Source organism: Neovison vison, chromosome 3 (genome assembly GCF_020171115.1).
Source record: "Neovison vison isolate M4711 chromosome 3, ASM_NN_V1, whole genome shotgun sequence".
In the NCBI taxonomy this organism is placed as follows: domain Eukaryota; kingdom Metazoa; phylum Chordata; class Mammalia; order Carnivora; family Mustelidae; genus Neogale; species Neogale vison.
This window is the reverse complement of record NC_058093.1, coordinates 177,789,492-177,817,439: the sequence shown is the minus strand read 5'-3', so window position 1 is coordinate 177,817,439 and position 27,948 is coordinate 177,789,492. Positions and strand designations below refer to the sequence as shown.

Genomic DNA, 27,948 nt, shown 5'->3' with positions numbered 1-27,948 from the left:
AAACTATTAAAGTTAAAAAATATGGAGGTGATTTTCCCCCTATTTCAGATAGTAAAAAGAGCTTCATTGGTGTCAGGCAGCAGATGAGAAAGGTATGGATGGCAAGGAAGCAAAGCTGGGATGTTCCAGATCAAGTGCCTCCTGCCAAAGCTATAACCTGAGGAGATGAAACGGAATATATGCAAGGCTGTGATCCCCTCCATACGGAGCTTCCTCATTTGTGTGGTCCTGCTGTGAGTCACACTTTTTTATCTTGAAGAAATTGGACAACAGGGGTGCCTGGGTGGCTCAGTCAGTTGAGTGTCTGCCTTCGGCTCAGGTGGTCCTGGGATCAAGTCCCGCATCGGGCTGCCTGCTCGGCAGGGAGCCTGCTTCTCCCTCTCCCTCAGCCTTCCGCTCTGCCTACTTGTACTCTCTATCTCTATGTCAAATAAATAAATAAAATCTTAAAAAAAAAGAAATTGGACAACATATGAAGATGGCATTACATGTGAATGCATGATATGAAGTACCCAGTTACAGTTTCCATTCCTATCTGGAAGTGAATAGGCCCAGAAAGATGTAAGAGAATCTGTGATTGAATGAACATAAAAAGTCTACTTGTTGAGAACAAAGTTGGCTCTGGTAACTGATCCTTCATATTTAAAATTGAAAACTAGTTGGGAAGTAAAGACATTTTGTGGTGACAGTACCCTCATACGGTTATGATAGTCAGCCTCTGTGAATGTTGATATAATTGTAAGTAATGTCAAACTCCATTTTCTAAAAAATATTAATTATGAAGAAATTATGTATGTAATTATGTCTTGTTAGTCATTTCTGTTTTTTTTAATATTTTGTTTATTTATTTGACAGATAGAGATCACAACTAGGCAGAGAGGCAGGCAGAGAGAGAGAGGAGGAATCAGGCTCCCTGCCGAGCAGAGAGCCTGATGTGGGGCTCAATCCCAGGACCCTGGGATCGTGACCCAAGCCGAAGGCAGAGGCTTTAACCCACTGAGCCACACAGGCGCCCCAGTCATTTCTGTTTCTACCTTTTTACTTCTGTCTGGAGTATATATGTTGAAGAGTTCCTTATGATTAGTTATATTTTACAGGGTCAGCACACAGCCACCATAACATTTAAGTATAGGACCATTAGTCTAAATTACTAATTATAGTACCAACTAAGAAAAAATTGGGGTCATATTTCTCTTAACCTACTTTTTGCTGTAGACCAACAACCACTGGTAAGACCTCTTTAATATTGTCAAACTACATTAAATTGAGTTCCTTTTGTTGTGGACTGGAGAATTTGCTAATCATAATATAATGACATTATTTTATTAAACAACAACAACAATAACAAACCCCAGTGCTTCAGAGTTTAAGTAACTTGTCCAAGGCCAGGCAATCAAAAAGTAAATGGTGAATTGGGGATCTAGACCTACATCTTTAAACTAAATGGATTATTTTATCATTTCACATTACCTCTCATTTGCCCACAATCTATTTCAGCACAATTTATCCCATTTTACTCTCAGGGCTTCCATTGTTTTCATGTACTCCAGTCTCTTCTGCTATGGAGAAACAACAGAAAACACATGACTCCATTTGTATTAGTTTGGGTTGTCTTCAAAGTGATCTTTAAGGCAAGAATGTTAAACTCACAAAGTTATTTGGGAAGTGATTCTGGGGAGCTCATGGGAGGAAGTGATAGAGACAGAAAAATGAAAATACATTGTCTGTAATAAACAAATTATTCTTTAGGCAATTGGAACTCAATTCTACTCAGGAGTTTTCTGACAGACCATGAAACATATATCTCAGAATTATCTCTGGAGACAGGAGAGCAGGCTGACATTTACCTACATGACTCTCATCTTCCCATGGCTGAAGATTTTTCTGGAGGGATTAATACCCACACACCTGGATTTCAGTGTTACAGAGAAAACCCTTATTCAGAGAAGAAGGGAGACGCTCGTTCTTGAAGTAGAATGTTAGCCTACTAGCACCTGAAGTAGATATGGGATGGGGTCTGTCATACACACTAAGGAATTTTTTTTTAAAAGATTTTATTTATTTATTTGACAGAGAGAAATCACAAGTAGACAGAGAGGCAGGCAGAGAGAGAGAGAGAGGGAAGAAGGCTCCCTGCTGAGCAGAGAGCCCGATGCGGGACTCCATCCCAGGACCCTGAGATCATGACCCGAGCCGAAGGCAGCAGTTTAACCCACTGAGCCACCCAGGCGCCCACACACTAAGGAATTTTTGATGTGTGACTCCTTACAGACATAGTTGCATTATAATGAGAAGGACACTTTTTTGTTATTTATTTATTTATTGAGAAGGACAATTTTTTGAAAAAGATTTTATTTGAGAGAGAGAGGATGAGCACAAAGGGAGAGGGAGAAGCAGACTCCCTGCTGCACAGAGAGCCCAATATGTAGCTTGATCCCAGAACCCTAAAATCATGACCTGAGCTGAAGGCAGCCACTCAACTGACTGAGCCATCCAGTTGCCTTGAGAAGGACAATTTTTTAATGTTAAGATGTATAGTGAGTCAGGTCATACCCACCATCTGTTTTTGTGAATAAAGTTTTATTGTAACATAGCTATGCCCAGTTGTTTCCATATTGTCTCTGTTTTTGCATTAGTTAAGTTAAGGAGTTGTGGCAGAAACTACATGGCCCATGAAGACTAAAATACTTGCTATCTAGCCCTGAATTGATCAACTTTGCTGAACTTAAATGAGAAGAATTTTAGACAGAGAAGACCTCCCTCTGCTGTCTCCCTCAAACTGTCTGCTGTCAGTGATGAAGATTTGCCCTTTTGTCAAGATATTGGCTGATCTATGGAATCATTTGGACTCTTAAGAATTGATGCTCTCTCTTAGATAGTTGATGGAAAGGCTCCTACTGCCAGTTTGGGTTGTTTCTTCTGCAATGATACTAGAGATCTCTTAAGGTCCTTCCCAGTTTAAACTCTGATTTTAGGAAAATTAACTGTGCTGGCAATGCAAAAATGACAGCACAGTTTGGGGAGATTAGTTACCAACATTTATGTACTTCTTCATGTTAAGCAGATGCTGTACTCTATGGGAGGTAATATCACTCTTTTTCCAGGTTGAAGTGTCATTTGAGAGTTGAGCAATCTGTTTTGCTCATAAGGAGAATTCAAAAGAACTTGTTAAAGATAATAGATCACAATTTATGGGCAATTCCTCCAGGTATTACCACAAAGAGACAATTTCTAACACTATCAGTTTTCATTATCTTCAATTTACTGGAAAGGCCAAAAGTACTGTGCAAATGTGTGAGAACATCATTTGGCAGGATGATACATTTATAGAAATGCTGAATTATTAAGGAACTCCCACAATATCAGCTAAATTCAGCCCAGTCCAATTGATGCATAGCAGATATATTAAACCCACATTTCCCAAATTAGGAACCATTTTGCCTCTTAAATTGTCAAATCAAAAACAGAAAGTTCAAACATCAGCGACATTATGGCAAGTAGAACTAATGAAGGCTCTTCTGTGAAAAAATTCTCATTCTTTAGAAGGATGGTACAGGAATACAATCAGAATCAGGAAGATTAAGTAGAAAAAAAGTAACCAAAGTTTCACATTCATGTAATGGGATTTGAATTTAGAAATTTTGGCTGAGCCATCAAAATATATAAAAATAAAATTTCAAATGAAGGTTTAGACCAAAATGCAAATTCTCAGAAATATTTAGGAATGTGTTCAATGATTCTTTGGCATTGCACTTATAGAAAGTTTATAAAAAGATAGGCTAGTTTAATATAGACAGAAGAGTTAGTGATGAAGATTTAAAAGGAAGGTGATCTAATGTGTCTTTCAAAGACACTGTTTCCTCTTTTTCTGTCCAGATGATCAATCCACTGATGTAAGTGGAATGTTAAAGTCCCCTACTGTTATTGTATTACTGTCAATTTCTCCCTTTATGTCTATTAATATTTGCTTTTTAGATGCTTCTATGTTGGATACATAGGTATTTGTAATTGTTATTTCATCTGTTGGATTATTATGTTACACCCTACTATGTCTCTAGTTATAGTCTTTGCTTTAAAGACTATTTTTTCTGATAAAGTATTGCAATCCTGAATTGTTTTGCTTTGTTTCACTTCTATTTGCCTGGAGTATCTTTTTCCATCCATTCACTTTCAGTCTTTATATGTCTTTAGTCTGAGATAAATCTCTTGTAAGCAGCATATAGATGGGTCTTGCTTTTTTATCTATTCATTCACCTTTTGTCTTTTGATTGAGCATTTAGACCATTTACTTTTAAAGTAATTATTGATAGGTATGTACTTATTGTTATTTTGTTAATTGTTTTATGGTTATTTTTGTAGTTCTCTGCAACTTTCTTTTTCTTTTGCTCTCTTCCCTTTTGATTGATGATTTTCCTTAGTGTTCTTATGTTTGGATTCCTTTATTATTTTTTTTCTTTTGTTGTATCTATTGCATATTTTTGATTTGTGGTTATCATGAGGTTCATATATAACATTCTAAGCATATGGTACTCCATTAGGTTGATGGCCACTTAATTTTAAACACATTCTTTTATTCCATTACCCCACATTTTATGTATGATATCATATTTTCATATTTTTATTTTGTGAATCCTTTAACTAGTTTTTAAGGTAAAATTGGTTTTACTGCTTTTATATTTTAACCTTCACACTACCATTATTGGTGATCTTTATTATATATTTGCTTTAACAGTGAAACTTTTTCCTTTCTATTTTCTTCTAGCTCTGACCTGTTCTTTTCCACTTAAGGAAGTTCCTTTAACATTTTTTGTAAGGTTGGTTTATTGGTGAAGAGCCCCTTTAACTTTTGTTTGCCTGGGAAACTTTTTATCTCTTCTTCAATCCTGAATGATAACCTTGCTGGGTAGAGTGTTTTTGGTTGTAGGTTTTTATTTTTTAGCCCTTTGACTATGTTATTGATACTCTCTTTTGGCCTGCAAAGTTTCTGCAGAAAAATCAACTGATAGCCTTATACCATTTCCTTTGTGTGCAACTAGTTGTTTTTCTCTTGCTGCTTTTAATATTCTCTCCTTATCTTTTTTTCCAATTTATTTATTTTCAGAAAAGCAGTATTCATTATTTTTTCACCACACCCAGTGCTCCATGCAAGCTGTGCCCTCTATAATACCCACCACCTGGTATCCCAACCTCCCACCTCCCCGCCACTTCAAACCCCTCAGATTGTTTTTCAGAGTCCATAGTCTCTCATGGTTCACCTCCCCTTCCAATTTACCCAAAAGCACATACCCTCCCCAATGTCCGTAACCCCACCCCCCTTCTCCCAGCCCCCCTCCCCCCAGCAACCCACAGTTTGTTTCGTGAGATTAAGAGTCACTTATGGTTTGTCTCCCTCCCTATCCCATCTTGTTTCATGGATTCTTCTCCTACCCACTTAAGCCCCCATGTTGCATCACCACTTCCTCATATTAGGGAGATCATATGATAGTTGTCTTTCTCTGCTTGACTTATTTCGCCAAAATTGAGGAAGACACAAAGAAATGGAAAAATGTTCCATGCTCCTGGATTGGAAGAATAAATATTGTGAAAATGTCTATGCTACCTAAAGCAATCTACACATTTAATGCAATTCCTATCAAAGTACCATCCATCTCTCCTTATCTTTTAACTTTTGCCATTTTAATTATTAAGTGTCTTGGTGTGGACCTCTTTGGGTTCATCTTGTTTGGGGTTCTCTGTGATTCTTGGGCCTGGATGTCTGTTTCCCTCCTCAGGTAGGAAGTTTTCAGCTATTATTTCTTTCAAATTAATTTCTGCCACTTTCTCTCTCTTTTGTCCTTCTAGGATCCCTATAATGTAAATGTTAGTATACTTGATATTGTCTCAGAGATCTCAAAACCTACCCCCATTAAATTTTTTTTTTTTACTTTACTATTCAACTTGAGTTCTTTCTACCACCCTGTCTTCGACATTGCTGTTGTGCATCCTCTAATTTGCTGTTGCTTTCTTCCAGTGTATTTTTCATTTCAGTTATTGTATTCTTCGACTCTGATTGGTTCTTTTTATAAATTTTTTGTCTCTTGGTTGAAGTTCTCATTGAGTCTATACAACTCTTTCTAGACTGGTGAGCATCTTTACCATTAATAAATTAGTAATGACCATTATTCAAACTCTTTATTACGTGGATTGCTAATCTGTTTCATTGAGTTCTTTTTCTAAAGTTTTGTCCTTTTGTTTGTCTCCTCATTTTGTTTGATTTTCTGTTTGTTTTTATGAATTAGGTGAAAGAACTATCTCTCCCAGTCTTGAAGGAGTGGCCTTGTATAGGAATGTTCCCTGCGTAGACTTGTGTATCTTAGGTTGACTGGCTAGAGTTCTGGTGGGCATGGGCTGGAGGACCCAGGGTACTCAGCATCAAGGCTGTTCTGGTGGAATGACTGGAGATGAAGTAATTGCAGACCAGGAGCTCCCAGGTTGCTCCATGCTGGACTGGCCTTGGTGGGACAGCTGGAGCTAAAATGGGCAGAGGTGGAAATAGCAGTCTTGTGGGGACAGCTGGAGCTCAGGTGTGCTGAGGTCCAGGACTCCCCAAGCCAGCAAGCCAGGTGGAGTGCTCAGATCTTACTTAATTTGTGCTATTAGGTGGAGGAGGAACATAAATAATGGCACTCATCAGTAGTTCCAACCCGGGAAAGAATTCCAGCAGATTCCCCATTACTTGGTGAATGCTCTAGGGCTAACTAATGGGTTTCCTTCACTTATAGTCTAGTTGTCTTTAAACTGCTACTTTTGGGGCGGGGGGAAGAGCAAAACAAATCACAAGAAACCTAGAGACAGAAAACAAACTGGGGTGATGAAGAGGGGGTGGATGGGTTGGGCTAGATGGGTGATAGGTTTTAAGGAAAGCACTTGATTTGAGGAGGAAAGGGTGTTGTATATAAGTGATGAATCACTGAGTTCTATTTCTGAAACCAATTTTGCAGTGTTTTGCTAACTAAATGGAATTTAAGTAAAAATTAGAGGAAAAAAATCTGCTTTCCTTTTTCTGTGCCCCAAGTTGGGTGAATCTGCACGCGGACCTCTCAGTGATATCCCTCCCTATTGCAGTCTGTAGCATAGGGATTTGGTTCTTGTTATTGGACTGTCTCCATCTCTCATGTTGTTTTCTTTGTGGTCCTTTTATCTTTTGTTGTGCAGAAGTTATTCAGTCAGCCCTCAGTTCTTCTTCAGGAGGAACTACTCTGTATGTAGGTGTAGATTTGTGGGAGAAGATGAGTTTAGCGTCTTCCTACACTATCATTTTGGACCCTCCTCTTAAAATCTTTATTTAAGAAGTTTACATAATTGATTAAAGGATTTTTTTCTTTTTCAAAAAAGATTTGGTTTAAAGAGCATGCACACATGAGTTGGGGGAGGAGCAGAGGGAGAGGGAGAAAATCTCAAGCGACTCCCCGATGAGTGAGCAGCCCATGTGGGATTTGATTGCACAACCTGAGATCATGACCTGAGCTGAAATCAAGAGTACAACCAACTGAGCCACCCAGGTGCCCAAGACTTTTTTTTTTTTTTTTTAATATAAACACTTAACAATATAAATTTCCCTTTAAGCTTGCTTTTGCTACATTTAACAAGTTTTGTTATGGTGTGTTTTCTTTTCATTCAATTCAAAATATTTTCTAATTTCCATTTTGACTTCTGTTGCTTTGACATAGTTATTTAAAACTATGTTGCTTAATTTCCAAATATTAGGGAAATTTTCAGATATCTTTCTTTCTTTCTTTTTTTTAAATTTCTTTTCAGCACAACAGAATTCCTTGTTTTTTGCACCACACCCATTGCTCCATGCAATGTGTGCCCTCCATAATACCCACCACCTGGCTCCCCCAACCTCCCACCCCCTGCCCCTTCAAAACCCTCAGGTTGTTTTTCAGAGTCCATAGTCTCTCATGGTTCATCTCCCCTTCCAATTTCCCTCAACTCCCTTTTCCTCTCCATCTCCCCATGTCCTCTGTGTTATTTGTTATGCTCCGCAAATAAGTGAAACCATATGATAATTGACTCTCTCTGCTTGACTTATTTCACTCAGCATAATCTCTTCCAGTCCTGTCCATGTTGCTACAAAAGTTGGGTATTCATCCTTTCTGATGGAGGCATAATACTCCATAGTGTATATGGACCACATCTTCCTTATCGATTCGTCTGTTGAAGGGCATCTTGATTCTTTCCACAGTTTGGCAACCGTGGCCATTGCTGCTATAAACATTGGGGTACAGATATCCCTTCTTTTCACTACATCTGTATCTTTGAGGTACGTACCTAGTAGTGCAATTGCAGGGTCATAGGGAAGCTCTATTTTTAATTTTGTAAGGAATCTCTACACCGTTCTCCAAAGAGGCTGCACCAACTTGCATTCCCACCAACATTGTAAGAGGGTTCCCCTTTCTCCACATCCTCTCCAACACACGTTGTTTTCTGTCTTGTTAATTTTGGCCATTCTAACTGGTGTAAGGTGGTATCTCAATGTAGCTTTAATTTGAATCTCCCTGATGGCTAGTGATGATGAACATTTTTTTATGTGTCTGATAGTCATTTGTATGTCTTCATTGAAGAAGTGTCTGTTCATATCTTCTGCCCATTTTTTGATATGATTATCTGTTTTGACAGTGATTTCTAGGTTGATTCCACATAATCTAAAGAACACACTCTGATTTTGATTATTTTAAACTTCTTTGTTTTTCAATTATTTTAAATTTCTTGATCTTGGTTTATAGTCCTGGCTCTAGTCTATATTTACAAACGCTTTTGTGCACCTGAAAATAATTTGCATTCTGTCATTTTTCGGTGGAGCATTCTAAAAGTATCAGGTTAAGTTGGTTAATAGTGTTGTTCACATCTTCCATATCCTTACCTGTGTGTGTCTATGTGTTCTATTGTTTACCTGAGGGATTGTTGAATCATCAATTGTAATTGTGGATTTGTCTATTTTCTAGATCTTCCAAATTATTTTTCATGTATTGTTATACTCTGTTGTTAGGTGCCTACAGATTATTAGGATGGTTATTTCTTCTTGATGGATTGACTTCTTATCATTATGTAATGTTTTCTTTTCTTTATAATGTCCTTTTTATCCCTTGGAGTATTTCTTCTTCTGAAGTCTACTTTTTCTCATGTTAATATACTCACTCCTGCTTTCTTTTATTTAGTGTTTACATGATGTATATTTTTTTCTGTTATTTTACTTTTAACCCATGTTTATATACTTACAAATGGATTTATTGTAGATAGCATATAATTGGGTCTTTTTTTTTTTCCCAATTTATTTATTTTCAGAAAAACAGTATTCATTATTTTTTCACCACACCCAGTGCTCCATGCAAGCTGTGCCCTCTATAATACCCACCACCTGGTACCCCAACCTCCCACCCCCCCCCCGCCACTTCAAACCCCTCAGACTGTTTTTCAGAGTCCATAGTCTCTCATGGTTCACTTCCCCTTCCAATTGACCCAAATTCCCTACTACTCTCTAACGCCCCTTGTCCTCCATGCTATTGGTTATGCTCCACAAATGAGTGAAACCATATGATAATTGACTCTCTCTGCTTGACTGATTTCACTCAGCATAATCTCTTCCAGTCCCGTCCATGTTGCTACAAAAGTTGGGTATTCGTCCTTTCTGATGGAGGCATAATACTCCATAGTGTATATGGACCACATCTTCCTTATCCATTCATCCGTTGAAGGGCATCTTGGTTCTTTCCATAGTTTGGCGACTGTGGCCATTGCTGCTATAAACATTGGGGTACAGATGGCCCTTCTTTTCACGACATCTGTATCTTTGGGGTAAATACCCAGGAGTGCAATTGCAGGGTCGTAGGGAAGCTCTATTTTTAATTTCTTGAGGAATCTCCACACTGTTCTCCAAAGAGGCTGCACCAACTTGCATTCCCACCAACAGTGGAAGAGGGTTCCCCTTTCTCCACATCCTCTCCAACACATGTTGTTTCCTGTTTTGTTAATTTTGGCCATTCTAACTGGTGTAAGGTGATATCTCAATGTGGTTTTAATTTGAATCTCCCTGAGGGCTAATGATGATGAGCATTTTTTCATGTGTCTGATAGCCATTTGTATTTCTTGATTGGAGAAGTGTCTGTTCATATCTTCTGCCCATTTTTTGATGTGTTTGTCTGTTTCGTGTGGGTTGAGTTTGAGGAGTTCATTATAGATCCTGGATATCAACCTTTTGTCTGTACTGTCATTTGCAAATATCTTCTCCCATTCCGTGGGTTGCCTCTTTGTTTTTTTGACTGTTTCCTTTGCTGTGCAGAAGCTTTTGATTTTGATGAAGTCCCAGAAGTTTATTTTCGCTTTTGTTTCCTTTGCCTTTGGAGACGTATCTTGAAAGAAGTTGCTGTGGCTGATATCGAAGAGATTACTGCCTATGTTCTCCTCTAAGATTCTGATAGATTCCTGTCTCACGTTGAGGTCTTTTATCCATTTTGAGTTGATCTTCGTGTACGGTGTAAGAGAATGGTCGAGTTTCATTCTTCTACATATAGCTGTCCAGTTTTCCCAGCACCATTTATTGAAGAGACTGTCTTTTTTCCACTGTATATTTTTTCCTGTTTTGTCGAAGATTAATTGACCATAGAGTTGAGGGTCCATATCAGGGCTCTCTACTCTGTTCCACTGGTCTATGTGTCTGTTTTTATGCCAGTACCATGCTGTCTTGGTGATCACAGCTTTGTAATAAAGCTTGAAATCAGGTAAGGTGATGCCGCCAGCTTTATTTTTGTTTTTCAACGTTTCCTTAGCGATTCGGGGTCTCTTCTGATTCCATACAAATTTTAGGATTATTTGCTCCAGCTCTTTGAAGAATGCTGGTGGAATTTTGATCGGAATGGCATTAAAAGTATAGATTGCTCTAGGCAGTATAGACATTTTAACGATGTTTATTCTTCCGATCCAAGAGCATGGAATGGTCTTCCATCTTTTTGTGTCTTCTTCAATTTCTTTCATAAGTGTTCTATAGTTCCTCAAGTATAGATCCTTTACCTCTTTAGTTAGGTTTATTCCCAGGTATCTTATGGTTCTTGGTGCTATAGTAAATGGAATCGATTCTCTAATTTCCCTTTCTGTATTTTCATTGTTAGTGTATAAGAAAGCCACTGATTTCTGCACATTGACTTTGTATCCTGCCACGCTGCTGAATTGCTGTATGAGTTCTAGTAGTTTGGGGGTGGAGTCTTTTGGGTTTTCCATATAAAGAATCATGTCATCTGCGAAGAGAGAGAGTTTGACTTCTTCATTACCAATTTGGATACCTTTTATTTCTCTCTGTTGTCTGATTGCTGTTGCTAGGACTTCTAATACTATGTTGAACAAGAGTGGTGAAAGTGGGCATCCTTGTCTTGTTCCTGATCTCAACGGGAAGGCTGCAAGCTTTTTCCCATTGAGGATGATATTTGCTGTGGGTCTTTCATAGATAGATTTGATGAGGTTCAGGAATGTTCCCTCTATCCCTATACTTTGAAGCGTTTTAATCAGGAACGGATGTTGGATTTTGTCAAATGCTTTTTCTGCATCAATTGAGAGGACCATGTGGTTCTTCTCTCTTCTCCTATTAATTTGTTGTATCACATTGATTGATTTACGAATGTTGAACCATCCTTGTAGCCCAGGGATGAATCCCACCTGATCATGGTGGATAATCTTTTTAATGTGTTGTTGGATCCTGTTGGCTAGGATCTTGTTGAGAAACTTAGCATCCATATTCATCAGTGATATTGGTCTGAAATTCTCCTTTTTGGTATGGTTCTTGCCTGGTTTGGGGATCAGGGTAATGCTGGCTTCATAGAAAGAGTCTGGAAGTTTTCCTTCTGCTTCAATTTTTTGAAACAGCTTCAGGAGAATAGGTGTTATTTCTTCTTGGAAGGTTTGGTAGAATTCCCCAGGGAATCCGTCAGGTCCTGGGCTCTCGTTTTTTGGGAGATTTTTGATCACTGCTTCAATCTCGTTATTAGATATCGGTCTATTCAGGTTGTCGATTTCTTCCTGGTTCAATTTTGGTAGTTTATATTTTTCCAGGAATGCATCCATTTCATCTAGGTTGCTAAGCTTATTGGCATATAACTGTTCGTAGTAACTTCTGATGATTGTTTCTACTTCCTTGGTGTTAGTTGTGATCTCTCCCTTTTCATTCATAATTTTATGAATTTGGGATTTCTCTCTTTTCTTTTGGATTAGTGTAGCCAGTGGCTTATCGATCTTATTGATTCTTTCAAAAAACCAGCTTCTAGTTTCATTGATACGTTTTACTGTATCTCTGGTTTCTCCCTCATTGATCTCAGCTCTAATCTTGATGATTTCCCTTCTTATGTGTGGAGTTGGTTTGATTTGTTGTTGATCCTCCAGTTCTTTAAGGTGTAGAGACAGCTGGTGTGTTCTGGATTTTTCAATTTTTTTGAGCAAGGCTTGGATGGCTATATATTTTCCCCTTAGGACCGCCTTTGCTGTATCCCATAGGTTTTGGACCGAAGTGTCTTCATTCTCATTGGTTTCCCATGAATTGTTTCAGTTCTTCTTTGATCTCCTGGTTGATCCAAGCATTCTTAAGCAAGGTGGTCTTTAGCTTCCAGGTGTTTGAGTTCCTTCGGAACTTTTCCTTGTGATTGAGCTCCAGTTTCAAAGCATTGTGATCTGAGAATATGCAGGGAATAATCTCAGTCTTTTGGTATCGGCTGAGTCCTGATTTGTGACCCAGTATGTGGTCTATTCTGGAGAAGGTTCCGTGTGCACTTGAGAAGAATGAGTATTCTGCTGTTTTAGGGTGGAATGTTCTGTATATATCTATGAGGTCCATCTGGTCCAATGTGTCGTTCAATGCTCTTGTTTCTTTATTGATTTTCTGCTTCGATGATCTGTCTAATTCTGAAAGAGGCGTGTTAAGATCACCTACGATTAGTGTATTCATATCAATATGACTCTTTATCTTGATTAACAGTTTTCTTAAGTAATTGGCTGCTCCCATATTGGGAGCATAGATATTTACAATTGTTAGATCATCTTGGTGGATAGTCCCCTTTAAGGATTATGTAGTGTCCTTCTGTATCTCTGACTACAGTCTTTAGTTTGAAGTCTAATTTATCTGATATGAGAATCGCTACCCCAGCCTTCTTTTGAGTCCCATTGGCATGAAAGATGCTTCTCCACCCCTTCACTTTCAGTCTGCGTGTATCTTTAGGTTCAAAATGGGTCTCTTGTAGACAGCATACGGATGGGTCCTGTCGTTTTATCCAATCTGCAACCCTGTGCCGTTTTATGGGTTCATTTAGGCCATTCACATTGAGAGTGATTATTGATAGATACGTTTTTATTGACATCGAGTTACCTTTGAAGTCTTTCTTTCTGTAGACTGTCTCTATATTTCTGTTCAATGCTATTCTTGGGATTTTTCCTCTTTTATAGAACCCCCCTTAATATTTCCTGCAGTGTCGGCTTGGTGGTTGCATAGTCTTTTAAGTCTTGCCGGTCTTGGAAACTCTTTATCTCTCCATCCATTTTGAATGTCAGTCTTGCTGGATAAAGTATTCTTGGCTGCATGTTCTTCTCATTTAGTGCCCTGAATATATCTTGCCAGCCTCTTCTGGCTTGCCAGGTCTCTGTGGACAGGTCTGACGTCATTCTGATGGGCTTCCCTCTGTAAGTAAGGAGCCTCTTTGCCCTGGCAGCTTTCAAGAGATTATACCTACAATTATAATTTCTCAATTTGACTATCAGGTGTCGTGATGTTTTTTTGGAGTGTATAATCTTGGGTGGAGACCGTTCAGCCTCTAGTACATGAACGCTGGTTTCATTCGCGAGATTCGGAAAGTTTTCATGATGGACTTGTTCCACGACATCTTCTAGACTTCTTTCTTTCTCCTCCCCTTCAGGAATTCCAATAATTCTGACGTTGGAACGCTTCATGGCATCACTTATTTCCCTAATTCTGCTTTCGTGGGATCTAAGCTGTTTGTTCCAGGCTTCCTCCTGATCCTTTCTCTCTATCTGTTTGTCTTCCAGATCACTAATTCTATCTTCTGTCTCAGTTACCCTAGCTTTGAGAGAGTTTAGATTGGATTGGAACTCATTGAGAGCATTGTGGACCTCCTCCCTGGTAGCTTTAAGCTCCGCCCTAACATTGTGAACATCCTGTCTGGTCGCTTTCAGTTCGGCTCTAATCAATTCTGTTTGGTCATCCATGGCTTTCTCCAACCTAGCTATTGCCTGGATAATTGTTAGCCTGAATTCTCTTTCCGACATATTGTCTATGTTGATAGCCGTTAGCTCTATTGCGGAAGGTCCATCCTCTGTATTTTTCTTCTGTTGGGCATTCCTCCTCCTAGTCATTTTGGTGGGAGAAGACTGAACAGATGTAGCTGGATGTATCAACTCTGGTGCAGTCAAGGTGCACCCTGGAACACTTCCTGATCTCCGTCTCAGAAGCCTCAGTCTGGGTGCAGAAGCTGAATAAATTCCCCCTTGGACGCTGGCAGTGCAGGTTCCAAGTTAAAGACCCTGGGGGCGCAGGATCTTTTGCTCATCCCCAAAGCCAAGGCAGTGGCGGCTGTCTGGGAGCTCCTGACCGCCAGAGAGGTTCCAAGCAGCGATCGCACACTGAGATTTTGCCGCTGGCCGGGGCTGGGAGTGCCCGGCTTGCGCGCACCTCTTTTCAGAGGCGGCTGTGGGTCGGGCGCGCGTCTGGGACACTGAGAACGGGGCGCTGGTCCGTAAGCCGCAGGCTGGGCTTTTTGCGCGCCTCTGTCCGGGGAAGAGTTTCGCGGGTGCGCGGCTTAGACTTTGAAACAATGGCCCGGGTCAAGAAGCGCCCCAGGGCCTTAGAAACCCAGGAGAGCTGGAGCGACGTGCGCGCGCATCTCAAGCTTTGTGGTAGGGCTAGCGCGCGTTCTGCAGACCGGCGGGGCTCCCATCCCCTCACAGGAGCCGGAACCCCTGCGCTCTGGGGCGCGCTGGTGGCTTAGGGACCAGGAGCCGGTTTCTCCGCCGCACTCTCTCTGCCTCCGCGCCGGGGAGGCCGTCTGGGACCGGGGACTTAAGCCCCTGTCCCTAGCCGCCCCGATTCCCACAATTTGCCCCCGCGATCCTTTGCTCTTTTGGAGTGCTTTCAACCAGTCTCCGAGTTAATGCTGGTCCCCAGACGCAGGGCACTCTCGCTCGTATCGGGGTATTACTTTTGCACCGGTCGCCTCTGGTGGCTCCCTCCCCCTTTTGTTTGTCTTCCGATATCAGTTCGCTGTTCCCATTCCGCTTTACCTGCTCACTGGCGTCTTCTGCCCCTGTAGAGATCCAGACGTGTATAATTCTGATCTCAGGCTGATTTCATGGGTGATCAGAGTTCTTTGGTAGGTAATCAGCTCACTTTGGGGTACCAGCTGAAAAGACACCTCTTCCTAGTACCCCGCCATCTTGTCCCCCCCCCATATAATTGGGTCTTAAGTCTTTATTCAGTATGATCATTTCTTTCTTTTTATTGGTATGTTTCTACCATTTAAAATTAATGATATGGATGGATTTAAATCTATCATCTTGCTAGTTGCTTTTGATTGAGTGCTGGCCAATGTGTATAATGTAATAGATACTGAGGGTATTTATGTCTAATATTGGGTCTGCTTTTTCTGCTGGCTGTTTGTGTCAGGAATTTTGCTGGTCTTGGATTTTGTTGTGCTGTGATTACTTTAAGTGTACCATCAGCTTCAAATTCCTTTTGTGTCACTTTGTACTTAGGTGGGGACTGAGATGCTAGATTTTTTTCCCCCTTATTTCTATCCCATTCTCAGTTCTCTGTGTACCTGCACTGTGGAGAGGGTTTTGTTCTTCACCCTCAAAAGTCACACTCATTATTTCTGCAATATCCCATGGTTACACAGATGACCTTTATTCAGTGTGTCAGGGGAGTTCATAGGAACAGGCATGCCAGGTGGCAAGAATAATTGGGAATCATTTTGGAGGCTGCCTACCATAAGGAAGATTTTAAAATTAATAGAAGGGAAATTTTGGGGACAAGGGGGATTTTTGACCATTTATATTTCCATTTTAATACCAGTTAATACTTCATTATTTTCTAAAATGAAAACTTTAATCAATATATAAGAATATCTTTTGAATTGCAAGTCTTGAAAATCACCAGAACAAGTTCATACTTCCAACTTACTGTATTATTGCTTTAATTCCTCCTTGTTTGCTAAGCTTTTAAGAAGATGAATGGAAAAGGGTGTGAAAGTATTAGTACTTTCTTTTCCTTTTTGTTTATATGCTGATGGCTTTTTTCAGTTATTCCCACAGCACATCTTTGGTTGCTTCAAGCATTTGTACTTCTTAATAGAGAGTATTACTCTCTACTTAATAGAGAGTATTACTCTTGCAGTTATTGAGCTCTTTTCTGTATTTCAGCGTGGTGCTAGAGGAGCCAAGTGGATTTACTGCCAATTAAACTCTAGGGCTCCTTCTCAGTCCCAGACTATCCTTTACACCATCTTTTTTTTTTTCCTGGAAAAATATTGGGCTCTGTCTTCTTCCTGTGTTAAATATGTTATTTCCCATATTATTTACTGAAGTTCCTCTTCTCCCAGGGTTTGTTTTCTTAATATAAGAAATTTGTGTCTACTGGGTTTTTTTTTTTCAAAATCTAATTATTAACGAAAAATACATTGCTGTCATCAACAATTAAAGGTAAGTCAGGAAGGTTCTAGTAATTTTAGAAAGTCATGAAACCATAATCCCCAACTTTTTAAAAATAAGTGTTAGAGGTGACTGTCACATGTCATTAAAGGTCAATCAAATATAATTTTGCATTTCATAGTGAGATGCTGCAGGTGGATTCCAAGTCTGGGTACTCTGCTGAGAGTTAATCTTGGGGGGGAGGTTGGCATGCCTGCTCTACCTCTTTCAGATCAGTCCTTGTAGTATATTTGGATAAAGATGGCACTTCAATTTTCCCTGGCTTCTATGGATGTGCAGTTTTCATTCCTTTTACACTTAGTGCCTTTTTTTGGCCTAGGTATCTAGGCTGTCTAGGAGAAAGCCAAAAGCCAGGACACACACAAATTCATACTGTTTCCATGCAATCCTGCAAAGGCATTTTGGTAATAGTTTTCAAAAACTCTAACCATATATTTACTTATTCATTCTTTATTCACACATTTATTCCTCAAACATTTAATAAGCATGTATTATGTGTAAAGAACCATCCCATATGCAAGAAGACCTGGATAATCAATCAGTGGTTCAAAAGGGAAAAAAAGACATGGCACTGCTTGAGAAATGATTACACTGTTTTTTTTAGCGACCCCTCCCTCCCTCCCTCCCTTCCTTCCTTCCTTCCTTCCTTCTTTCTTTCTCCTCTCTCATTCTCCCTCCCTGTCTGCCTTACCCTCTGTTTTTATTTCTTTTACATGTGCCTAGACCCAATAAACTATCATACAGAGGAGCTTAACCTGGAGTATTTCTTAATAAAAATAAAAGTCAGTCTATGATTTACAAGAAGAGATCTCAAACTGAGTGGGTAGAATTTGATGTAGACTTCCTGGAAGTGGTTCATTATTTCCAGGAAATAATGAAAACATGGAAAGCAACATTTTAGATCCTTATTAGAAAAATCTACTCTATCTTAGATAACAAAATGGAAACATTTGCAGACCTTTTAAAGCAAAGGTGAGCAGAACCACAAAGGGTTGGAAGGGAAACGAACCTTGGAAATAGGTTAGCTTAGTCCTCTTGCTTTATAGAGGATGCTGCTGAAACCAGGAGAGACTAAAATCTCTGGTTTAGTGGAGTTCAGATTATAGTTCAACTCTGTCAGTTGTTCCAGTCCAATGTACTTCTGCTCAGGCATCTTTGTGGCTGCTCTTTGGAACAGTTGAGAGATTAAATCCAATACTATAAAAAACCTATTGTCCATGTATGACAGGAATTAGGGAAGCTACAGAGGAATGAAGGTGTATTCCTTGTCATCACAGAGTTTATAGTCTGGTTGGTAAGACAGACATATTTGCCTAATTACGTGATACACAGAAAGAGGTAAATGTCATTAGTGAGGGTGTGAGGGAAGTGAGAGATGAATTCTTTCCATGTGGGTTCCAGAAACAATTTTTCAGATTAGATTACATATGAGTTGGAAACTAAACAATCCCCCAAATGTACTTGCATTGTGCTTAGTTTCTTCCAGAAAAAATGACGTGGTAAGGACTTTGCCGTTCCTCTGCAATTTGGCTAGCTCAGCTGAGAATGCTCTCAAATGGTCCTCAGGGGCACGTGGCCAGTAATGAGCTTAGAGACCTGAGCCAAGTTGTTACAACAGTTGCTTCACACTGTCATCCACAAAATAATTAGAAACTCTTCTTTGCTCTTTCTGGCATGGCCAGGTCTTATTAATCAAAGTATGTTGATTTTCTCTAAGGGCTATGAAATGGGCTGGGAGGAAACTATCATAGGCAGTAATACGTTTCGTACATTTAGAACTAAAGCTAGCTTCCTTCCTTTCTTCCTTTCCAAAATGTGAAATATTTCATAGCCAGGCACATCAGAAGTAATGTCTAATTCTCCTTTTAATAGACCTTGAAGTGATACATATGCTTTGTCTATATGTTTTTTTGTGTGTGACATTTTGTTTGGTTAATAACTGTGAGGTAAAATCATTGTGATTGGTCACTATAGTCAACCTTATTGAACTCAGTTGTTTTTTTTTTTTTTTAACTATTATAGTACAGAAGTTGGGGGTCTAATTGTTGGGGGCATTGATCTTGAGGGGTCAATGGACTTGACTCCCCTGCCTTGAATTAGTTTATATTTAACCTAAGTGCTTTCCATCTATAATGAACTAATACTACTTGTCTGGGTTTTGGTAGACCCACAAGGCACTTATTTTCTTCTTCACTGTTAGTAAATATAAACAACATTATATTTAGGTAACATGTTAAATATTTTGACTGTTTTTTATACTTGTATTCAAACACAGCTTCTGTTCCAGATTTTGCCTACTGCTCCCATGTGTTGGCAGTTGTGTGAAGCATATGGGATAAAAATAATGGTAATAAATAGTAAATGAGCATGTGGTTCTCACTATCCAAGTGACCCAAATGACATGATGAAATGTGTGGGAACATCTGCTGACCCTCCCCTCACCAACCCACACTGTTTTCTCCTGCTGCTTCCAGCAACCTGAACAGCTGTTCTGGGTAGCACTTGGCCAAGGCCCCAAGCTTCTTCAGATTTCTTTTGTGCAGGGGAAGGATACTCAATTATAGGAAAACCATCCATCTCATCTTGGTTCAACGTGATGTGAGCTACATATGTATTACTTAACATTTTAAAAAGACTCCTTAGAAATATAATAAGAAATAGGTGAAATTAATTTCAGTAATGTATTTTACCCAGTATATCCAAAAATGTGATCATGAGAACATATAAAATTGCTATATGATTTTAATTATTAGTGAGATAGTTTACACTATTCTTTCCTAAGGCTTTGAAATTGATGTGTGTTTTACATGTATAACAAATTTCAGTTCAGACTAGCCACTTTTCAAGTGCTGTTGCTCAGAGTCTGAGAAGTGTGGGAACTTCCTAGGGCTTGAGTGAGGGTCCTAATGTCAAGATGAAGGACCAGGGGAAATGGCGGTAGATGGTAGTTAGTGTCTTGTTTGTTGTCTGATTTTACCTTTACACAGTTAACTTAGCCAAACTGACCATGGCTATGTCTAGTTACTTACCTACTTCTTTGCCTTTCCAGTTTTGAATTCTGTCCATCTGTCTTTGGGAAAGTCATTAGCACTAGAATTTGATTGATTTGAGTCAAAGTACTTACAAATGGTGGGATCTCAGTCAAGCTACTTAATCTTTGCTCTGCATCAGTTTTCTTGCCTGTAAAACAATGCTGATGATAAATACTACTTCTGAGAGTTGAGGGCTAGATGTAATACATGAAAGGTATATAGCATGCCTGGTACATAATAGGTGTTCAGTTAATAAGAGTTGTTATTATATTTGGAATAAGAAAGTTATGTTATAAGTAACTTTTTGTACTGGTAGCATTTGGTAGGGGGCAGACTGGGCTTTGAGTGTGGTATCCTCAGGCAGGTTATTATAAATAAAGCCTATCTGAAGAAAGCTTGCACTTAGGAAGAGGTTATTGATTTTATCAGACAAAATTTCCTTTTCATAGTGTTTTATGGCACTATTGTTGACTCCTCCTGAAATAAAATCCATAGATGATATAGCTTACACACATATGAAATATTTTTAAAAATTAAAATATTTTAATGCAGTGTAAAGGGAAAATTCAAGGAAAGATATTCATAATGAAATGTATATTTTAATATGCAATGCAAAGGCATGCCACTCCAAAAAGCATAGTAAAGTAGCCACATGATGATATTCCCCATACATAGAATCATTATGAATGGTACAACTCCAAGGTGAGATTGATAGAGCTGATTGAAATACCAGAAGTGAAACAGTTAATAGGGACATGATTTTATGAAATAATGAATACCTCTCAGCAGAGTTTCCAATAAAACAAGGTTAACATTTTTCCTTATTCTACTTTGCAGTTGTATCCCTGCATAATTCAGTTTATATTGAAATTGTGCAAAAAATCCTCAGAAAGTTAGAGATTTTTCACTTGTAATAATTGTTCTGAAGGATGTTCAAAAATAGTGCAGGACATGAAACAATTTTTCATTGTGCTACAGAATTCTTAATACTGTAGGTCATGAAGAATTCTTACTGCTCCCCGCTATCTTCCCACTAAGTGACACTGCATCCTCTGACCTTTGCAATAATCTAAAGCACTCCTACACATTTCCAAAATGTCCACTACGAGGTGATACAAGTCCCCCTGAAAACTGCTACTCTTTAAGGAGGAAGTTTTACTACCTCCTATTTTCAGAAAGGTCTCCACGGTCTTGGGACATGCCTGAGGAAAGCAGCAGTTACTCATGCTCTGTTTTTTAATTTTTTTAACTAACATACAATTTTTTAAACTAACATACAATCTATTATTTGTTTCAGGGGTACAGGTCTGTGATTCATCAGTCTTACATAATTCACAGTACTCACCATAGCACATACCTTCCTCAGTGTCCATCAGCCAGCCACCCCATCCACTCCCCACACCTCCCCTCCAGCAACCCTCGGTTTGTTTTCCGAGATTAAAAGTCTTTTATGGTTTGTCCTCCTCTCTGGTTTTCTCCCATTTCATTTTTTCCTCTCTTCCCCCATGAACCTCTGCCTTTTTTTTCCCCTCAAACTCCACCTATCAGCAAGATCATATGATGATCATCATGCTTTAGAACTGTACCAGGCTCTGTAGGCATCCAACAGGTTGCACTAAACTGAACAACAACCCCTTTTCTTGGATATACTGAGAGAGATGAAGTGTTTCTACTCAGGTCAAACCTCAGTATTATTTCAAGGAGAGTCAAAGTCCCTGATCTGAGGTGTCCAGATAAATTAAAATCTCCCTTTAGGCTCACACAGACTTTCAACTCCAGCATGAAAGGTGGTGGACACCAACAATGGAGAGGCTGTCACAGGTGCTAGACTGATTTAGAGAAGCACCATTGTTCGTGGAGTAGATCTACCCACTGGAACAGCATGTAATAAACTTTGTCAATATGAAAAACTGGAAAAACTCTGTTGCAAAAGCAGCATAAAATCAGTTCTGGAATTTCAACTAGAGAACTATGCCTAGGCTGGTGGATTAGAATAAAGGGATATTGAAAAAAAAAAGAATAAAGGGATATAAAGGGGGACATGTGCAGTCAGGTGGTTCTTTCCTTTGTTACATCTAAAAATAACATTGCCTTAAGCTCCTAGGGTTCTGATGAAGGTCACTTCTCAGGCTCAGAGAAAACAGCCAATTTAGAAGTTACCTATTTGAGTTATAATCTCTGACATAATCCTTTCAGTTTACTTGGAAGTCTGGTCCACTAAGGAGAGTGAATATAGGTTAGGTTGAGGCAAGTTCACAGTGACACTGCTGAGTTTTTCAGAAGAGGAAGGAATGTTAAATGCAATTGGCCTGATCAGTTACATTAGGCAAATCCCATTGCTGTGCTTCAGAATTAATTACAGGAGCAGAAAAGTTATTAGCTGCTATAGTAACCAAGAGAGACCATGGTTAGAATGAACATGCTAAAGGATTGTATAAAGGAAGATCAAAGAATATCCATCAGAAATGCAATAGCATTGAGATTGAACATTAGGTTTAGAGGTCAATAGAAACCTGAATTGTCTGGTACTTTTCTATACAGATTGTGTGTGCTAGACTGCAAACACATTGACTAGCCTTAAGAGAGACTGTGGGCTATAAGAGAGATTGGTAGGTCAGTAAACAGAAGGAATATCAAAGGGGATATTTAGGTAACTGTGTTCTCATTTGTTTAAAAAAATGCTGATTCCCTTCACTATGGTGAGAGATAATTATGGGAAAAATTATTTTTAAATGCCTGGTCATCATAGTTTTCTTATATTGAAATTTTATTTCCTACTTAAGATCATTTTCTCAATTTTATTTTCAAATCTGTATGGTTTATTTAGGGCAGGGGTTTTTAAGCAGGGTTGTACATGAGACAAATTTGGGAAGATTTTTAAAATATAGATTCCTGGTATCAAGCCTAGACCCCTGAATCAGAAAATTTAAGAAGAGAGGCCTGGAAGTCTGTATTTTAAGTGGTATAATGTGGCACTGGCTTTGGAAAAAATGATCTTAGATGATGGTCCTTCTAGACGCTACCACATTTTTTTTTTCCTCACATGGAAGGCTGTTGTTCAACTCTTGCCCTCTTGGGTACATTTTCAAATGAGGGAAATTTTAAAGGCCAGGGTAATTTCTTTGGGGGGGGAAAAAAAAGAAGATATGACATTCCCCTGCCTAGAATTTTCCAGTGACTTATCTTAGCACATAGAATAAAATCCAAGTCCTAAATGTTCTGAGGCCTGGGGTTCCTTCTCCAGTGTCTTATCAGTCTTGCTTTTCACTGACTGACTTTTTTTCCTATTCCTTGGCCATGCCAATTTTGTTCGTCCTGCTTGTTTCTTTCTATGTAGACCACCGTTCCCTGAGATCCTTGCATGGCTGAATCCTTATTTGGATCTCAGTTCAAATGTCAGTTTCTCAGAAAGACCTTCCCTAACCAGTTTATACTCTTCACTCACTAATATATCACTTAATTTTATTTTCTTCATAGCCCTTATTGCCTTAAATTATTTATTTGAAAATTGTATAGCTCTTTAAGTTAGAATGTTAAATATTATACTGCTTCTGAGCCTAGAGCTCTTTAATAACCGTGTGAACATGTTGAGTGTGTATTTAAAGATTAGATAAAAGAAAACAGCTCATAAAATGTTACACAAACAAGAAGAGCAAGGTTTAACCTTGAAAGGAAAGCTGCTTAACAGTCTTGACATCCAACAGTCTACCGTCCAAAGGTCCACTTTGGAAAAATCCAACCTGTACTTTGTGTTAGAGGCACTAATGTTTTAGTGGGTTAGAGAAGGCGTAATTAAATAAATTGACTCTGATAGTGTCTTGCCTCTTTAAGGAATAACAGCAAAGTTAAGATTTGGAGGTTAGTTTCTTCTTAATAATTCTCATGCTAAATAAAGAGTGATCACTTGAATAGAGTTGGAATTCCATTATGAACAGAATAGAGCAAGAAGAGCTTGATAATAGGGAGAAATGGTGTGTGTGTGTGTGTGTGTGTGTGTGACAGAAAACAATGAAACAAAGAAAAACAAGAGATTTTCAGACTTCTGTAATTCTTTGGCCACAGATTCTGAGTTAGAAGAATAATGTGACAGGTAAATTAAACCTTTGGCCAATCTCATTATCTAGTGCTATAAGTACCGAGAAACAACTTAGAGAATTTTATCACCTAGAAATTACAATGTTGTTAGTAATGATAATAAATGGATATCACTTTTCAAATTTCAAGGGCCTAAAAAATTCTCCAGACTAATAGCTCTTTAAGCCACACAGAAATAAGATACGGGTACTTTTCTTCAATAAAAAATTAGTACATTAACCCCAATTATGTATACCAAATATCTTAAAGGTTTCCAAACAAATGCTGGTGAAGTTAAAATCAAATCTTTAAGTTTTTTTTTAATTAATTTATTTTTTTCAGCATAACAGTATTCATTGTTTTTGCATCACACCCAGTGCTCCATGCAATCTGTGCCATTTCTAATACCCACCACCTGGTTCCCCCAACCTCCCACCCCCCACCCCTTCAAACCCCTCAGATTGTTTTTCAGAGTCCATAGTCTCTCATGGTTAACCTCCCCTTCCAATTTCCGTCAACTCCCTTCTCAAGTTTTTATACCAGTTAGCACCAACCAACAGTATGTAAAATATGAACAAATTTTAAGTCTCTGTTATCAATTAAATTGAGTTTAAAAATTTGAAACTGTGGAAGTATGAATTAACTGTATTGTCACTCTAAGGTCGTGCCTGTTTTCTCACTAATCATCTAATGTCTTGATTTTTAAGGCCAATATTTGACATGAGGCTAAACAGATCATATAGCAGAACTATTTTAGTGTGGATAATTATTATATTATTCATCATCTAGTTGAGAAAACTTCAGAGAAAATTTTAATTTCAATTTTTTAGTTTTACGTTTTTTTTTTTTTTTTTATATGTTTATAAAAAATAAAAATTTTTTTTTTTTCCAATTTATTTATTTTCAGAAAAACAGTATTCATTATTTTGTCACCACACCCAGTGCTCCATGCAAGCTGTGCCCTCTATAATACCCACCACCTGGTACCCCAACCTCCCACCCCCCCGCCACTTCAAACCCCTCAGATTGTTTTTCAGAGTCCATAGTCTCTCATGGTTCATCTCCCCTTCCAATTTACCCAAAAGCACATACCCTCCCCAATGTCCATAACCCTACCCCCCTTCCCCCCCCCCCAGCAACCCACAGTTTGTTTCGTGAGATTAAGAGTCACTTATGGTTTCTCTCCCTCCCTATCCCATCTTGTTTCATGGATTCTTCTCCTACCCACTTAAGCCCCCCATGTTGCATCACCACTCCCTCATATCAGGGAGATCATATGATAGTTGTCTTTTCCTCCCGCTTGACTTATTTCGCTAAGCATGATACGCTCTAGTTCCATCCATGTTGTCGCAAATGGCAAGATTTCGTTTCTTTTGATGGCTGCATAGTATTCCATTGTGTATATATACCACATCTTCTTGATCCATTCATCTGTTGATGGACATCTAGGTTCTTTCCATAGTTTGGCTATTGTGGACATTGCTGCTATAAACATTCGGGTGCACCGTGCCCCCTTTGGATCACTACGTTTGTATCTTTAGGGTAAATTCCCAGTAGTGCAATTGCTGGGTCATAGGGCAGTTCTATTTTCAACATTTTGAGGAACCTCCATGCTGTTTTCCAGAGTGGTTGCACCAGCTTGCATTCCCACCAACAGTGTAGGAGGGTTCCCCTTTCTCCGCATCCTCGCCAGCATCTGTCATTTCCTGACTTGTTGATTTTAGCCATTCTGACTGGTGTGAGGTGATATCTCATTGTGGTTTTTGATTTGTATTTCCCTGATGCCGAGTGATATGGAGCACTTTTTTCATGTGTCTGTTGGCCATCTGGATGTCTTCTTTGCAGAAACGTCTGTTCATGTCCTCTGCCCATTTCTTGATTGGATTATTTGTTCTTTGGGTGTTGAGTTTGTTAAGTTCTTTATAGATTTTGGACACTAGTCCTTTATCTGATATGTCGTTTGCAAATATCTTCTCCCATTCTGTCAGTTGTCTTTTGGTTTTGTTAACTGTTTCCTTTGCTGTGCAAAAGCTTTTGATTTTGATGAAATCCCAAAAGTTCATTTTTGCCCTTGCTTCCCTTGCCTTTGGCGATGTTCCTAGGAAGATGTTGCTGCGGCTGAGGTCGAAGAGGTTGCTGCCTGTGTTCTCCTCAAGGATTTTGATGGATTCCTTTCTCACATTGAGGTCCTTAATCCATTTTGAATCTATTTTTGTGTGTGGTGTAAGGAAATGGTCCAATTTCATTTTTCTGCACGTGGCTGTCCAATTTTCCCAACACCATTTATTGAAGAGGCTGTCTTTTTTCCATTGGACATTCTTTCCTGCTTTGTCGAAGATTAGTTGACCATAGAGTTGAGGGTCTATTTCTGGGCTCTCTATTCTGTTCCATTGGTCTATGTGTCTGTTTTTGTGCCAGTACCATGCTGTCTTGATGATGACAGCTTTGTAATAAAGCTTGAAGTCCGGAATTGTGATGCCACCAACTTTGGCTTTGTTTTTCAATATCCCTTTGGCTATTCGAGGTCTTTTCTGGTTCCATATAAATTTTAAAATTATTTGTTCCATTTCTTTGAAGAAGATGGATGGTACTTTGATAGGAATTGCATTAAATGTGTAGATTGCTCTAGGTAACATAGACATTTTCACAATATTTATTCTTCCAATCCAGGAGCATGGAACATTTTTCCATTTCTTTGTGTCTTCCTCAATTTCTTTCATGAGTACTTTATAGTTTTCTGAGTATAGATTCTTAGGCTCTTTGGTTAGGTTTATTCCTAGGTATCTTATGGTTTGGGGTGCAATTGTAAATGGGATTGACTCCTTAATTTCTCTTTCTTCTGTCTTGTTGTTGGTGTAGAGAAATGCAACTGATTTCTGTGCATTGATCTTATATCCTGACACTTTACTGAATTCCTGTATAAGTTCTAGCAGTTTTGGAGTGGAGTCTTTTGGGTTTTCCACATAGAGTATCATATCATCCGCGAAGAGTGATAATTTGACTTCTTCTTTGCCGATTTGGATGCCTTTAATTTCCTTTTGTTGTCTGATTGCTGAGGCTAGGACTTCTAGTACTATGTTGAATAGCAGTGGTGATAATGGACATCCCTGCCGTGTTCCTGACCTTAGTGGAAAAGCTTTCAGTTTTTCTCCATTGAGAATGATATTTGCAGTGGGTTTTTCATAGATGGCTTTGATGATATTGAGGTATGTGCCCTCTATCCCTACACTTTGAAGGGTTTTGATCAGGAAGGGATGCTGTACTTTGTCAAATGCTTTTTCAGCATCTATTGAGAGTATCATATGGTTCTTGTTCTTTCTTTTATTGATGTGTTGTATCACATTGACTGATTTGCGGATGTTGAACCAACCTTGCAGCCCTGGGATAAATCCCACTTGGTCGTGGTGAATAATCCTTTTAATGTACTGTTGAATCCTATTGGCTAGTATTTTGGTGAGAATTTTCACATCTGTGTTCATCAAGGATATTGGTCTATAGCTCTCTTTTTTGATGGGATCCTTGTCTGGTTTGGGGATCAAGGTGATGCTGGCCTCATAAAATGAGTTTGGGAGTTTTCCTTCCATTTCTATTTTTTGGAACAGTTTCAGGAGAATAGGAATTAGTTCTTCTTTAAATGTTTGGTAGAATTCCCCCGGGAAGCCATCTGGCCCTGGGCTTTTGTTTGTTTGGAGATTTTTAATGACTGTTTCAATCTCCTTACTGGTTATGGGTCTGTTCAGGCTTTCTATTTCTTCCTGGTTCAATTTTTGTAGTTTATATGTTTCTAGGAATGCATCCATTTCTTCCAGATTGTCAAATTTGTTGGCATAGAGTTGCTCATAGTATGTTCTTATAATAGTTTGTATTTCTTTGGTGTTAGTTGTGATCTCTCCTCTTTCATTCATGATTTTATTTATTTGGGTCCTTTCTCTTTTCTTTTTGATAAGTCTGGCCAAGGGTTTATCAATTTTATTAATTCTTTCAAAGAACCAGCTCCTAGTTTGGTTGATTTGTTCTATTGTTTTTTTGGTTTCTATTTCATTGATTTCTGCTCTGATCTTTATGATTTCTCTTCTCCTGCTGGGCTTAGGGTTTCTTTCTTGTTCTT

At 38.8% G+C, this 27,948-nt stretch overlaps 1 pseudogene; it reads left to right on the top strand.

Annotated features, from left to right (window-relative positions):
• Positions 1 to 120: 120 nt before the first annotated feature.
• LOC122903599 lies at positions 121 to 16,486 on the top strand (annotated as a pseudogene).
• The last annotated feature ends 11,462 nt before the right edge of the window (positions 16,487 to 27,948 follow it).